The following is a 16,143-nucleotide window of genomic DNA, read 5'->3' as shown; positions in this document are numbered from 1 at the left end:
CACCGCCCCCTCCCCTCATGATATACACCGCCCCCTCCCCTCATGATATACACTGCCCCCTCCCCTCATGATATACACTGCCTCCTCCGCTCATTATATACACTGCCCCCTCCCCTCATGATATACACTGCCCCCTCCCCTCATGATATACACTGCCCCCTCCCCTCATGATATACACCGTCCCCCTCCTCTCATGATATACACTGCCTCCTCCCCTCATTATATACACTGCCCCCTCCCCTCATTATATACACTGCCTCCTCCCCTCATTATATACACTGCCCCCTCCCCTCATTATATACACTGCCCCCTCCCCTCATTATATACACTGCCTCCTCCCCTCATGATATACACCGTCCCCCTCCCCTCATGATATACACTGCCCCCTCCCCTCATGATATACACCGTCCCCCTCCTCTCATGATATACACTGCCTCCTCCCCTCATGATATACACCGTCCCCCTCCCCTCATGATATACACCGCCTCCTCCCCTCATGATATACACTGCCTCCTCCCCTCATGATATACACTGCCCCCTCCCCTCATGATATACACTGCCCCCTCCCCTCATGATATACACTGCCCCCTCCCCTCATTATATACACTGCCTCCTCCCCTCATGATATACACCGCCTCCTCCCCTCATGATATACACCGCCTCCTCCCCTCATGATATACACCGCCTCCTCCCCTCATGATATACACTGCCTCCTCCCCTCATTATATACACTGCCCCCCTCCCCTCATGATATACACCGTCCCCCTCCCCTCATGATATACACTGCCTCCTCCCCTCATTATATACACCGCCCCCTCCCCTCATGATATACACCGCCCCCTCCCCTCATGATATACACTGCCTCCTCCCCTCATGATATACACCGTCCCCCTCCCCTCATGATATACACTGCCTCCTCCCCTCATGATATACACTGCCCCCTCCCCTCATGATATATACTGCCCCCTCCCCTCATTATATACACTGCCCCCTCCCCTCATGATATACACTGCCCCCTCCCCTCATGATATACACCGTCCCCCTCCCCTCATGATATACACTGCCTCCTCCCCTCATGATATACACCGCCCCCTCCCCTCATTATATACACTGCCTCCTCCCCTCATGATATACACTGCCCCCTCCCCTCATGATATACACCGCCCCCCTCCCCTCATGATATACACTGCCTCCTCCCCTCATGATATACACCGCCCCCCTCCCCTCATTATATACACTGCCCCCTCCCCTCATGATATACACTGCCCCCTCCCCTCATGATATACACCGCCCCCCTCCCCTCATGATATACACTGCCTCCTCCCCTCATGATATACACCGCCCCCCTCCCCTCATTATATACACTGCCCCCTCCCCTCATGATATACACCGCCCCCTCCCCTCATGATATACACTGCCTCCTCCCCTCATGATATACACCGCCCCCTCCCCTCATGATATACACTGCCTCCTCCCCTCATTATATACACTGCCCCCTCCCCTCATGATATACACCGTCCCCCTCCCCTCATGATATACACCGTCCCCCTCCTCTCATGATATACACTGCCTCCTCCCCTCATGATATACACTGCCCCCCTCCCCTCATGATATACACTGCCTCCTCCCCTCATGATATACACCGCCCCCTCCCCTCATGATATACACTGCCTCCTCCCCTCATTATATACACTGCCCCCTCCCCTCATGATATACACCGTCCCCCTCCCCTCATGATATACACCGCCCCCTCCCCTCATGATATACACTGCCTCCTCCCCTCATGATATACACCGCCCCCTCCCCTCATGATATACACTGCCCCCTCCCCTCATGATATACACTGCCTCCTCCGCTCATTATATACACCGCCTCCTCCCCTCATTATATACACCGCCCCCTCCTCTCATGATATACACCGCCCCCTCCCCTCATGATATACACCGCCCCCTCCCCTCATGATATACACTGCCCCCTCCCCTCATGATATACACTGCCCCCTCCCCTCATGATATACACCGTCCCCCTCCTCTCATGATATACACTGCCTCCTCCCCTCATTATATACACTGCCCCCTCCCCTCATTATATACACTGCCTCCTCCCCTCATTATATACACTGCCCCCTCCCCTCATTATATACACTGCCCCCTCCCCTCATTATATACACTGCCTCCTCCCCTCATGATATACACCGTCCCCCTCCCCTCATGATATACACTGCCCCCTCCCCTCATGATATACACCGTCCCCCTCCTCTCATGATATACACTGCCTCCTCCCCTCATGATATACACCGTCCCCCTCCCCTCATGATATACACCGCCTCCTCCCCTCATGATATACACTGCCTCCTCCCCTCATGATATACACCGCCCCCTCCCCTCATTATATACACTGCCCCCTCCCCTCATGATATACACTGCCCCCCTCCCCTCATTATATACACTGCCCCCCTCCCCTCATGATATACACCGCCCCCTCCCCTCATGATATACACCGCCCCCTCCCCTCATGATATACACTGCCTCCTCCCCTCATGATATACACCGCCCCCTCCCCTCATGATATACACCGCCCCCTCCCCTCATGATATACACCGCCCCCTCCCCTCATGATATACACTGCCCCCTCCCCTCATGATATACACTGCCTCCTCCGCTCATTATATACACTGCCCCCTCCCCTCATGATATACACTGCCCCCTCCCCTCATGATATACACTGCCCCCTCCCCTCATGATATACACCGTCCCCCTCCTCTCATGATATACACTGCCTCCTCCCCTCATTATATACACTGCCCCCTCCCCTCATTATATACACTGCCTCCTCCCCTCATTATATACACTGCCCCCTCCCCTCATTATATACACTGCCCCCTCCCCTCATTATATACACTGCCTCCTCCCCTCATGATATACACCGTCCCCCTCCCCTCATGATATACACTGCCCCCTCCCCTCATGATATACACCGTCCCCCTCCTCTCATGATATACACTGCCTCCTCCCCTCATGATATACACCGTCCCCCTCCCCTCATGATATACACCGCCTCCTCCCCTCATGATATACACTGCCTCCTCCCCTCATGATATACACTGCCCCCTCCCCTCATGATATACACTGCCCCCTCCCCTCATGATATACACTGCCCCCTCCCCTCATTATATACACTGCCTCCTCCCCTCATGATATACACCGCCTCCTCCCCTCATGATATACACCGCCTCCTCCCCTCATGATATACACCGCCTCCTCCCCTCATGATATACACTGCCCCCTCCCCTCATGATATACACTGCCTCCTCCGCTCATTATATACACTGCCCCCTCCCCTCATGATATACACCGTCCCCCTCCCCTCATGATATACACCGTCCCCCTCCTCTCATGATATACACTGCCTCCTCCCCTCATGATATACACCGCCCCCTCCCCTCATGATATACACTGCCTCCTCCCCTCATGATATACACCGCCCCCTCCCCTCATGATATACACTGCCTCCTCCCCTCATGATATACACCGCCCCCTCCCCTCATGATATACACTGCCCCCTCCCCTCATGATATACACTGCCTCCTCCGCTCATTATATACACTGCCCCCCTCCCCTCATGATATATGTGGCGCTCTGGACAAGCCAGGACGTCACAGGTACTGCAACAACACACCCCACACCCCGGTTAGGAACATCAAAGTCAGACACAAACCCTTGTTGCCTCCCTCCAGGGGCTGATGTCCACACCAGGTGGGGCGGAGCCAGGTGGTTGACTCCACCCACCGAGGAGTTCACAGTCCTGGAGGCGGGAAAAGAGTTCAGTTGAGTTTGGGGAGTGAAGTGGAGTGAGGAAAAGTGGAAGGAGTAAGTGGTAGCAGAGGAGCAGACTGGCCGTGTCCGGGTACGTGGCCCGGGCACCTGAGAGCAAGGTTGGCAGACGGTGGTGACTGTCTGCAGGAGAGGCCGATTGACGCACAATCGTAAGGACTGGGGACGGGCGGTGGCCCGCCGGTACCGGATCGGGGAGCGAAGAGACGCCAGCACCATCGGCAGGGCCTACGGACCCCGACCAGGCTTGGAGTCGCCGTTAAACCGGTCAAATCCGTCAGCGACGGGAACCTCCGGGGATTCCCAGCAGTAAAGACCCGACTGAAGGCAACCGCTCAACCGTGAAAAGAAATACAGCTACCGCCACAGCTAGGGTTCCCAGGGCCAGCGCCTGCGGGCAAAAGGGGCTCCTCCGGCAAATATACCGCTGGGGAGTGGGTTACCGGTGGGAAGCCATCGGGGCCGAGAACATAACACCGGTGCAGGGAGAGACAGTTATCGCCAACCTACCGGGAGTGACCGCCGCAGCCGTCTGTGGGACTCGTCCATCCAGCCGTTTGTTTTACCAGAGACTCCGTGTACGTTACTGGCTGAGTAAGTACTACCGTGCCATCTGGCACCGCGCTGCCCCGCGACCCTGCACCTGGCCAAGCCCCGCAATCCACCTTGCAGACAACAACTCCGGGCCCCGGGACTACCAAAATCCCCCTACCCATGCAGGGGAGAGAAACATCCCAGCTGCTCCCTGTCATCGCTCCCGGGATCCCCGTACAGAGCAGCGGTGGTGCCCCAACCTCACCACACACCGTGGATGGCGTCACAAACCGACATTCCAAACACCAACAAACCACCCCTTTCACTCACGGGCGAGGAGCGCCGCTTGAGTCCCCGGATCCGGCCCACCGCTCGAGCCACCACCGAGCAGCAGTAGCAGCAGCACCGGACCCGAGCATGGTGAGCGCAGCGCCCTCCCCGCCCGCGACAACTTGGCGTCACGAACAGGATCCTACTGTTCTACCGCCTGGTAGAAGTGCGCCTTGTGTCCCGCCGGAGGTGTCCGGCCAAAAATTTTCGGAAGCCGCCATCTTGGGCGCGAAAAGTCCCTGCTCGAGCGTCTTCCCGAGCAGTGGAGGCACAAAAGCCGATGCTCCGCCCCTGAAGAGGAGGTGCCGGAAGGAAACCAAGGGGGCACGGATGGCGTCTGGCCGCATGTAGACCGCAGCTATAAAAGCAGGGACGCCAGGACTCTGCGGCCATCTTTTGGTTCCTGGAAGAGGCCGACGCAGCGATGCACCGTCCGACCAGCAACACCGTAGCCCCCGCGCCCGGCACCGCGGCGTGGGTGGAGGTCCGGACCGCTCAGCTGCATAGCCGACTGCAGATCCGAGTGCAGCTCCTCTTGGAGGAGTGGGAGGCCGACATGGCGGATGTGGTGGCGGCCATACGGTGACGCGAGGTGGAGAAAGTCTCGGAAGAGCGGGTAAGTGACCCACGCCCCTGTAGCCCTATAGGGTCGGCCATCGTGGCTGAGGAGCCCGATCTGCGCCCGCTCGCCCTGCTGCCTCCCCCGCTGCCCGTATTGGCTGCTGCTGCCCCGCCACTAGGCCCGCTACCACCGCAACCGGTAGTGGTACCCTGCCAATCCGCCCAGGCGGACCGACCTGCAGCCGGGGCACGTGACCGTCCGGAACCGCTCCCCTGGAAGGTACCAAAAGCCGAGCCCGTTAGCAGAGATGTCCCAGAGGCACACGCAGTGACCGTGCCTAGGCCCGAACCGACTCCGGCAGCTTGCCCCATGCAGAAAGAGACAGAGGTCAAGCGGGAGAGGACTCCTGTACCCATCCCCCACGCCTCGGCTGAGGCTGCGCCGGGTCGTTGCTGTGAGGCAGCACCCCAGGTCATGACACCGCAGGACGTCCCACCCCGAATGCCGGTAATAGGCAGCGTAAGGGAGGTCTCGCAGGGCCCGACCCGTGCGCAGGGGCCCACAATAGCCCCTTACTGGGACAGGGAGCCGACACCGTTGGGCCAAGAAATCGCGGAGAGGGAGAAGAGGAAGGCGGAGCTGGTAGCCCGCACAATAAGAGAGAAAGAGAACCTCCGCAGGGCCACATTCCGGGTGCGGGGCCCGAGGTACGAGGGACAAGTGAGGAGGTTCGACGTCCGTAGGGAATACGGCTTCATTTTCGAACCGGGCCTGGAGGCCGAAGTTTTTATAGCCCGGAGGGACATAAATGACCACCTGCCGGAGGATCACCCAAGCCGCAACTTGCTCCCCGGTGACCTTGTCAGCTATACCCGGCACTGTGGGGAGAGGGGCTGGTTTGCCCTGGATGCTAGGCTGAGAGGAGGCCAAGAGCCTCAAGCACCAACCCAGCCTCCTCCCCCGCCAGGTGGAGTAGATCCGGAGTGATGGCAGCGGTCCCCCACCGCAAGTTGTCCCCGTTGGGACCACCAGCACCGTTGTATGTTGTTGAATGTATGAGAATGTAACTGAATGATAAGAAAAGGAATCAACCGTTGTTTACCTGATTTGCACCGTGATTGAACCGGCGGTTGCCGGCAACTAGTCCCCGTAGGGACCTTCTGCAACCGTTGCGTAAGGAACTACTTACGGACAAGCCCGAGAACTTGCAGGGCAACCACAAACTTGTGGCATGTAAATAAAAATGTTGGCTTGCTACCGTGACCGCCTCCGGAGAGGCTGATTTGGGAGGATGGGCCTGGAGGAAATGGATGGCTCAGGCCCGCCACTACCGTAACCGGTGGCAATCCTCCGGGGGTTCAGGGGTCCCCCATGGACGTGGGTCCCCTGAAAGAGACCGTACCCGCTCGGGCAGCTTGGTGATGGACTGGGGCAAGGGGTGCTGCCCACTTCTTAGGGGCAGCATCAGGGCCAGGTTGTTTGGGCGGGGGGAAAGCGAAAGCCGTTACCGTTAATAAAAATGTTAGTAATGTTAAGGAAGTGCCTCCCGTAAGGGAAGTTTTATAAAATGCTTGTGTTTTATATGTTTTCTACTTTTCTACAGAATTAAGAAAATAAAACCGGTGATGGACGAGCAGCCCGCGGACGGTCTGCGTTTAACCAAGGGGGAATGTGGCGCCCTGGACAAGCGAGGACGTCACAGGTACTGCAACAACACACCCCACACCCCGGTTAGGAACATCAAAGTCAGACACAAATCCTTGTTGCCTCCCTCCAGGGGCTGATGTCCACACCAGGTGGGGCGGAACAAGGCGGTTGACTCCACCCACCGAGGAGCTCACAGTCCTGGAGGCAGGAAAAGAGTTCAGTTGAGTTTGGGGAGTGAAGTGGAGTGAGGAAAGTGAAAGGAGTAAGTGGTAGCAGAGGAGCAGACTGGCCGTGTCCGGGTACGTGGCCCGGGCACCTGAGAGCAAGGTTGGCAGACGGTGGTGACCGTCTGCAGGAGAGGCCGATTGACGCACAACCATAAGGACCGGGGACAGGCGGTGGCCCGCCGGTACCGGATCGGGGAGCGAAGAGACGCCAGCACCATCGACAGGGCCTACGGACCCCGACCAGGCTTGGAGTCGCCGTTAAACCGGTCAAATCCGTCAGCGACGGGAAACTCCGGGGTTTCCCAGCAGTAAAGACCCGACTGAAGGCAACCGCTGCCCCGCGACCCTGCACCTGGCCAGGCCCCGCAATCCACCTTACAGACAACAGCTCCGGGCCCTGGGACCACCAAAATCCCCCTACCCACGGAGGGGAGAGAAACATCCCAGCTGCTCCCTGTCATCGCTCCCGGGATCCCCGTACAGAGCAGCGGTGGTGCCCCAACCTCACCACACACCGTGGATGGCGTCACAAACCGACATCCCAAACACCAACAAACCACCCCTTTCACTCACGGGCGAGGAGCGCCGCTCGAGTACCCGGATCCGGCCCACCGCTCGAGCCACCACCGAGCAGCAGCAGCACAGGACCCGAGCAGGGTGAGTGCAGCGCCCTCCCCGCCCGCGACATATACACCACCCCCCTCCCCTCATGATATACACCGTCCCCCTCCCCTCATGATATACACCATCCCCCTCCCCTCATGATATACACTGCCCCCTCCCCTCATGATATACACCGTCCCCCTCCCCTCATGATATACACCGCCCCCTCCCCTCATGATATACACCACCCCCCTCCCCTCATGATATACACCAGCCCCCTCCCCTCATGATATACACCGTCCCCCTCCCCTTATGATATACACCGTCCCCCTCCCCTCATGATATACACCGTCCCCCTCCCCTCATGATATACACCGCCCCCTCCCCTCATGATATACATCGCCCCCTCCCCTCATGATATACACCGTCCCCCTCCCCTCATTATATACACCGTCCCCCTCCCCTCATTATATACACCGTCCCCCTCCCCTCATGATATACACCGTCCCCCTCCCCTCATGATATACACCGTCCCCCTCCCCTCATGATATACACCGTCCCCCTCCCCTCATGATATACACCGTCCCCCTCCCCTCATGATATACACCGTCCCCCTCCCCTCATTATATACACCGTCCCCCTCCCCTCATGATATACACCGTCCCCCTCCCCTCATGATATACACCGTCCCCCTCCCCTCATTATATACACCGTCCCCCTCCCCTCATTTTATACATCGCCCCCTCCCCTCATGATATACACCGTCCCCCTCCCCTCATGATATACACCGCTCTCTCCCCTCATGATATACACCGCCCCCTCCCCATCCACTCTCTATACAGACACATCTGCAGGTTTTTCCCTCCGCTCTATACAGACACATCTGCAGGTTTTTCCCACCGCTCTATACAGACACATCTGCAGATTTTTCCCTCCACTCTCTATACAGACACATCTGCAGGTTTTCCCCTCTGCTCTCTATACAGACACATCTGCAGGTTTCCCCGCCACTCTCTATACAGACACATCTGCAGGTTTTTCCTCCGCTCTCTATACAGACACATCTGCAGGTTTTTCCCTCCGTTCTCTATACAGACACATCTGCAGGTTTTCCCCTCCTCTCTCTATACAGACACATCTGCAGGTTTTCCCCTCTGCTCTCTATTCAGACACATCTGCAGGTTTTTCTCCCGTTCTCAATCAATTAGGAAACAAAAATATTTCTATTTGCCAAATACCAGAATAATGAGAGAATGTTTTCAAGCATTTTTATTACTTTCTGCCCAGTGAGAAGTTTCCATACAGTAAGAGTACTGTGCCTTTAAACACTATGGGACCGCCCATATGATGATGTCATGTCTTTGGAAGCTTCTGATAGGTTTATTGACAACATCTGAGTTAGTTACAGACACACCTGTGGATGTATTGTAATGCAAACCTGAAACTCACGGCTTCTCTGTGACGCATCAGGGGAAAGCCACAAGAAATCAGCCAAGATCTCAGGAAGAGAATTGTACACTTGCACAAGTCTGGTTCATCCTTGGGGCAATTTCCAGATTCCTGAAGGTGCCTCGTTCATCTGTACAAACAATTATACACAAGTACAGACAAGATGGGAATGTGCGGCCATCATACCGCTCAGGAAGGAGACGGGTTCTGTGCACCAGAGATGAACGTGCTTTGGCCAGAGATGAACGTGCTTTGGTCAGACATGTGCAGATCAACCGAAGAACAAAAGCAGAAGACCTTGTGAAGATGCTGGAGGAAGCTGGTAACATTGTCATTATCCACAGTGACACAACAAAAGCAAAAGACCTTGTGAAGATGCTGGAGGAAGCTGGTAAGATTGTGTCATTATCCACAGTGACACAAGAAAAGCAGAAGACCTTGTGAAGATGCTGGAGGAAGCTGGTAAGATTGTGTCATTATACACAGTGACACAACAAAAGCAAAAGACCTTGTGAAGATGCTGGAGGAAGCTGGTAAGATTGTGTCATTATACACAGTGACACAAGAAAAGCAGAAGACCTTGTGAAGATGCTGGAGGAAGCTGGTAAGATTGTGTCATTATACACAGTGACACAACAAAAGCAAAAGACCTTGTGAAGATGCTGGAGGAAGCTGGTAAGATTGTGTCATTCACAGTGACACAACAAAAGCAAAAGACCTTGTGAAGATGCTGGAGGAAGCTGGTAAGATTGTGTCATCATCCACAGTGACACAAGAAAAGCAAAAGACCTTGTGAAGATGCTGGAGGAAGCTGGTAAGATTGTGTCATTATCCACAGTGACACAACAAAAGCAAAAGACCTTGTGAAGATGCTGGCGGAAGCTGGTAAGATTGTGTCATTATACACAGTGAGACGAGTCCTGTATCAACCTGGGCTGAAAGACCACTCTGCCAGGAAGAAGCCATTACTCCAAAAGAGACAGAAAAAGCCAGAGTAATGTTTGTAAATGCAACAGGAACAAAGACCTTAATATGTGGAGACGTCCTGTGTCTGAAGAAAATTGCACTGTTTGGCCATAATGACCATCCATCCCAGCTGTGACACACGGGTGCGGCAGCATCATGGTGGGGGGGTGTTTTGCTGCAGGAGGGACTGGTGCACTTCACACAATAGATGCGTCATGAGGAGAGAAGATTATGTGGCCATACTGAGGAACATCTCAAGACATCAGCCGGGAACTTAAAGCTTGGGCAGAAATGGGTCTTCCAAATGGACAATGACCCGAAGCTACTGCCAGACCTAAGGATAACACAGTCAATGTTTTGGAGTGGCCATCACAATGCCCTGATCTCAATCCTATGGAAAATGTATGGGCAAAGCTAAAAAGTCTGGTGCGAGCGGCGACCTCCAAACATGGCTCAGCTCCACCAGATCTGTCAGGAGGAATCGCCCCAAATTCCACCAACTATTGTGAGAAGCTTCTGGAAGGATCCAAAACGTTTCCCCCAAGTCACACAGTGTAAGGGCAATGCCACCAAATGCTAATGACCTGGAGGAGACGTCACTCTGCAGAAAGGAAGAAAAATGCCGGAAAACCTCTCTCATTATTCTGGCATTTGGCAAATAGAAAGAATTGTGGTCACTAATTCACCAAAGGGTTTCAACTGTACACGGTCCCCCCTTATTATATATACACAGCGCTCCCCCTTATTATATATACATGGTCCCCCCTTATTATCTATACGCAGCGCTGCCTCTCATTATATACACAGCACTCCCCCTAATTATCTATACACAGTCCCCCCTTGTTATATACACAGCACTGCCCCATATTATCTATACACGGTCCCCCCTTGTTATATACACAGCGCTCCCTTTTATTATCTATACAGGGTCCCCCCTTATTATATACAGAGCGCTCCCCCTTATTATCTATACATGGTCCCCCCTTGTTATATACACAGCGCTCCCTTTTATTATCTATACAGGGTCCCCCCTTGTTATATACACAGCACTGCCCCTTATTATATATACACAGTCCCCCCTTGTTATATACACAGCACTGCCCCTTATTATCTATACACGGTCCCCCCTTGTTATATACACAGCGCTCCCTTTTATTATCTATACAGGGTCCCCCCTTGTTATATACACAGCACTGCCCCTTATTATATATACATGGTCCCCCCTTGTTATATACACAGCACTGCCCCTTATCTATACAGGGTCCCCCCTTGTTATATACACAGCACTGCCCCTTATTATCTATACACAGTCCCCCCTTGTTATATACACAGCACTGCCCCTTATTATCTATACATGGTCCCCCCTTGTTATATACACAGCACTGCCCCTTATTATCTATACAGGGTCCCCCCTTGTTATATACACAGCACTGCCCCTTATTATCTATACAGGGTCCCCCTTGTTATATACACAGCACTGCCCCTTATTATCTATACACGGTCCCCCCTTGTTATATACACAGCGCTCCCCCTTATTATCTATACACGGTCCCCCCTTGTTATATACACAGCGCTCCCTTTTATTATCTATACAGGGTCCCCCCTTGTTATATACACAGCACTGCCCCTTATTATATATACATAATCCCCCCTTGTTATATACACAGCACTGCCCCTTATCTATACAGGGTCCCCCCTTGTTATATACACAGCACTGCCCCTTATTATCTATACACAGTCCCCCCTTGTTATATACACAGCACTGCCCCTTATTATCTATACATGGTCCCCCCTTGTTATATACACAGCACTGCCCCTTATTATCTATACAGGGTCCCCCCTTGTTATATACACAGCACTGCCCCTTATTATCTATACAGGGTCCCCCTTGTTATATACACAGCACTGCCCCTTATTATCTATACACGGTCCCCCCTTGTTATATACACAGCGCTCCCCCTTATTATCTATACACGGTCCCCCCTTGTTATATACACAGCGCTCCCCCTTATTATATATACATGGTACCCCCTTGTTATATACACAGCACTGCCCCTTATCTATACAGGGTCCCCCCTTGTTATATACACAGCACTGCCCCTTATTATCTATACACGGTCCTCCCTTGTTATATACACAGTGCTCCCCCTTATTATCTATACATGGTCCCCCCTTGTTATATACACAGCACTGCCCCTTATTATCTATACATGGTCCCCCCTTGTTATATACACAGCAATGCCCCTTATCTATACAGGGTCCCCCCTTGTTATATACACAGCACTGCCCCTTATTATCTATACACAGTCCCCCCTTGTTATATACACAGCACTGCCCCTTATTATCTATACATGGTCCCCCCTTGTTATATACACAGCACTGCCCCTTATTATCTATACAGGGTCCCCCCTTGTTATATACACAGCACTGCCCCTTATTATCTATACACGGTCCTCCCTTGTTATATACACAGCACTGCCCCTTATTATCTATACAGGGTCCCCCCTTGTTATATACACAGCACTGCCCCTTATTATCTATACACGGTCCTCCCTTGTTATATACACAGCACAGCCCTTTATTATCTATACAGGGTCCCCCCTTGTTATATACACAGCGCTCCCCCTTATTATCTATACACGGTCCCCCCTTGTTATATACACAGCACTGCCCCTTATTATCTATACAGGGTCCCCCCTTGTTATATACACAGCGCTCCCCCTTATTATCTATACAGGGTCCCCCCTTGTTATATACACAGCACTGCCCCTAATTATCTATACACGGTCCTCCCTTGCTATATACACAGCACTGCCCCTTATTATATATACAGGGTCCCCCCTTGTTATATACACAGCACTGCCCCTTATTATCTATAAAGGGTCCCCCCTTGTTATATACACAGCACTGCCCCTTATTATCTATACACGGTCCCCCCTTGTTATATACACAGCACTGCCCCTTATTATCTATACACGGTCCCCCCTTGTTATATACACAGCGCTCCCCCTTATTATCTATACACGGTCCCCCCTTGTTATATACACAGCACTCCCCCTTATTATCTATACACAGTCCCCCCTTGTTATATACACAGCGCTCCCCCTTATTATCTATACAGGGTCCCCCCTTGTTATATACACAGCACTCCCCCTTATTATCTATACACGGTCCCCCCTTGTTATATACACAGCGCTCCCTTTTATTATCTATACAGGGTCCCCCCTTGTTATATACACAGCACTGCCCCTTATCTATACAGGGTCCCCCCTTGTTATATACACAGCACTGCCCCTTATTATCTATACACAGTCCCCCCTTGTTATATACACAGCACTGCCCCTTATTATCTATACATGGTCCCCCCTTGTTATATACACAGCACTGCCCCTTATTATCTATACAGGGTCCCCCCTTGTTATATACACAGCACTGCCCCTTATTATCTATACACGGTCCTCCCTTGTTATATACACAGCACTGCCCCTTATTATCTATACACGGTCCCCCCTTGTTATATACACAGCACTGCCCCTTATTATCTATACACGGTCCTCCCTTGTTATATACACAGCACTGCCCCTTATTATCTATACATGGTCCCCCCTTGTTATATACACAGCACTGCCCCTTATTATCTATACAGGGTCCCCCCTTGTTATATACACAGCACTGCCCCTTATTATCTATACACGGTCCTCCCTTGTTATATACACAGCACTGCCCCTTATTATCTATACAGGGTCCCCCCTTGTTATATACACAGCACTGCCCCTTATTATCTATACACGGTCCTCCCTTGTTATATACACAGCACAGCCCTTTATTATCTATACAGGGTCCCCCCTTGTTATATACACAGCGCTCCCCCTTATTATCTATACACGGTCCCCCCTTGTTATATACACAGCACTGCCCCTTATTATCTATACAGGGTCCCCCCTTGTTATATACACAGCGCTCCCCCTTATTATCTATACAGGGTCCCCCCTTGTTATATACACAGCACTGCCCCTAATTATCTATACACGGTCCTCCCTTGCTATATACACAGCACTGCCCCTTATTATATATACAGGGTCCCCCCTTGTTATATACACAGCACTGCCCCTTATTATCTATAAAGGGTCCCCCCTTGTTATATACACAGCACTGCCCCTTATTATCTATACACGGTCCCCCCTTGTTATATACACAGCACTCCCCCTTATTATCTATACACAGTCCCCCCTTGTTATATACACAGCGCTCCCCCTTATTATCTATACAGGGTCCCCCCTTGTTATATACACAGCACTCCCCCTTATTATCTATACACGGTCCCCCCTTGTTATATACACAGCGCTCCCCCTTATTATCTATACAGGGTCCCCCCTTGTTATATACACAGCACTGCCCCTTATCTATACAGGGTCCCCCCTTGTTATATACACAGCACTGCCCCTTATTATCTATACACAGTCCCCCCTTGTTATATACACAGCACTGCCCCTTATTATCTATACACGGTCCCCCCTTGTTATATACACAGCACTGCCCCTTATTATCTATACACGGTCCCCCCTTGTTATATACACAGCACTGCCCCTTATTATCTATACACGGTCCTCCCTTGTTATATACACAGCACTGCCCCTTATTATCTATACACGGTCCCCCCTTGTTATATACACAGCACTGCCCCTTATTATCTATACACGGTCCTCCCTTGTTATATACACAGCACTGCCCCTAATTATCTATACACGGTCCTCCTTTGTTATATACACAGCACTGCCCCTTATTATATATACATGGTCCCCCCTTGTTATATACACAGCACTGCCCCTTATTATCTATACACGGTCCCCCCTTGTTATATACACAGCACTGCCCCTTATTATCTATACACGGTCCCCCCTTGTTATATACAAAGCGCTCCCCCTTATTATCTATACACGGTCCCCCCTTGTTATATACACAGCACTGCCCCTTATTATCTATACACGGTCCCCCCTTGTTATATACACAGCGCTCCCCCTTATTATCTATACACGGTCCCCCCTTGTTATATACACAGCGCTCCCCCTTATTATCTATACACGGTCCCCCCTTGTTATATACACAGCACTGCCCCTTATTATCTATATACGGTCCCCCCCTTGTTATATACACAGCGCTCCCCCTTATTATCTATACACGGTCCCCCCTTGTTATATACACAGCACACCCCCCCTTATTATCTATACACAGTCCCCCCTTGTTATATACACAGCGCTCCCCCTTATTATCTATACACGGTCCCCCCTTGTTATATACACAGCACTCCCCCTTATTATCTATACACGGTCCCCCCTTGTTATATACACAGCGCTCCCCCTTATTATCTATACAGGGTCCCCAATTGTTATATACACAGCACTGCCCCTTATTATCTATACACGGTCCCCCCTTGTTATATACACAGCACTGCCCCTTATTATCTATACACGGTCCCCCCTTTGTTATATACACAACGCTCCCCCTTATTATCTATACACGGTCCCCGCTTGTTATATACACAGCGCTCCCCCTTATTATCTATACACGGTCCCCCCTTGTTATATACACAGCACTGCCCCTTATTATCTATACACGGTCCCCCCTTGTTATATACACAGCACTCCCCCTTTTTATCTATACAGGGTCCCCCCTTGTTATATACACAGCACTGCCCCTTATTATCTATACACGGTCCCCCCTTGTTATATACACAGCACTGCCCCTTATTATCTATACACGGTCCCCCCTTGTTATATACACAGCACTCCCCCTTTTTATCTATACAGGGTCCCCCCTTGTTATATACACAGCACTGCCCCTTATTATCTATACACGCTCCCCCCTTGTTATATACACAGCACTGCCCCTTATTATCTATACACGGTCCTCCCTTGTTATATACACAGCGCTCCCCCTTATTATCTATACACGGTCCCCCCTTGTTATATACACAGTGCTCCCCCTTATTATC

General features: G+C 52.1%; 1 protein-coding gene across 3 annotated transcripts in view; it reads right to left on the bottom strand.

The window, feature by feature from the left end:
* FAM20A (FAM20A golgi associated secretory pathway pseudokinase) overlaps positions 1–16,143 on the bottom strand; it is a 132,660-nt gene that overhangs the window by 17,273 nt on the left and 99,244 nt on the right. The window lies entirely within an intron of this gene.

The sequence above is a fragment of the Anomaloglossus baeobatrachus genome, chromosome 5 (assembly GCF_048569485.1).
Source record: "Anomaloglossus baeobatrachus isolate aAnoBae1 chromosome 5, aAnoBae1.hap1, whole genome shotgun sequence".
NCBI classification, from domain to species: Eukaryota; Metazoa; Chordata; class Amphibia; order Anura; family Aromobatidae; genus Anomaloglossus; species Anomaloglossus baeobatrachus.
This window is presented reverse-complemented; position numbering and strand designations above follow the sequence as displayed.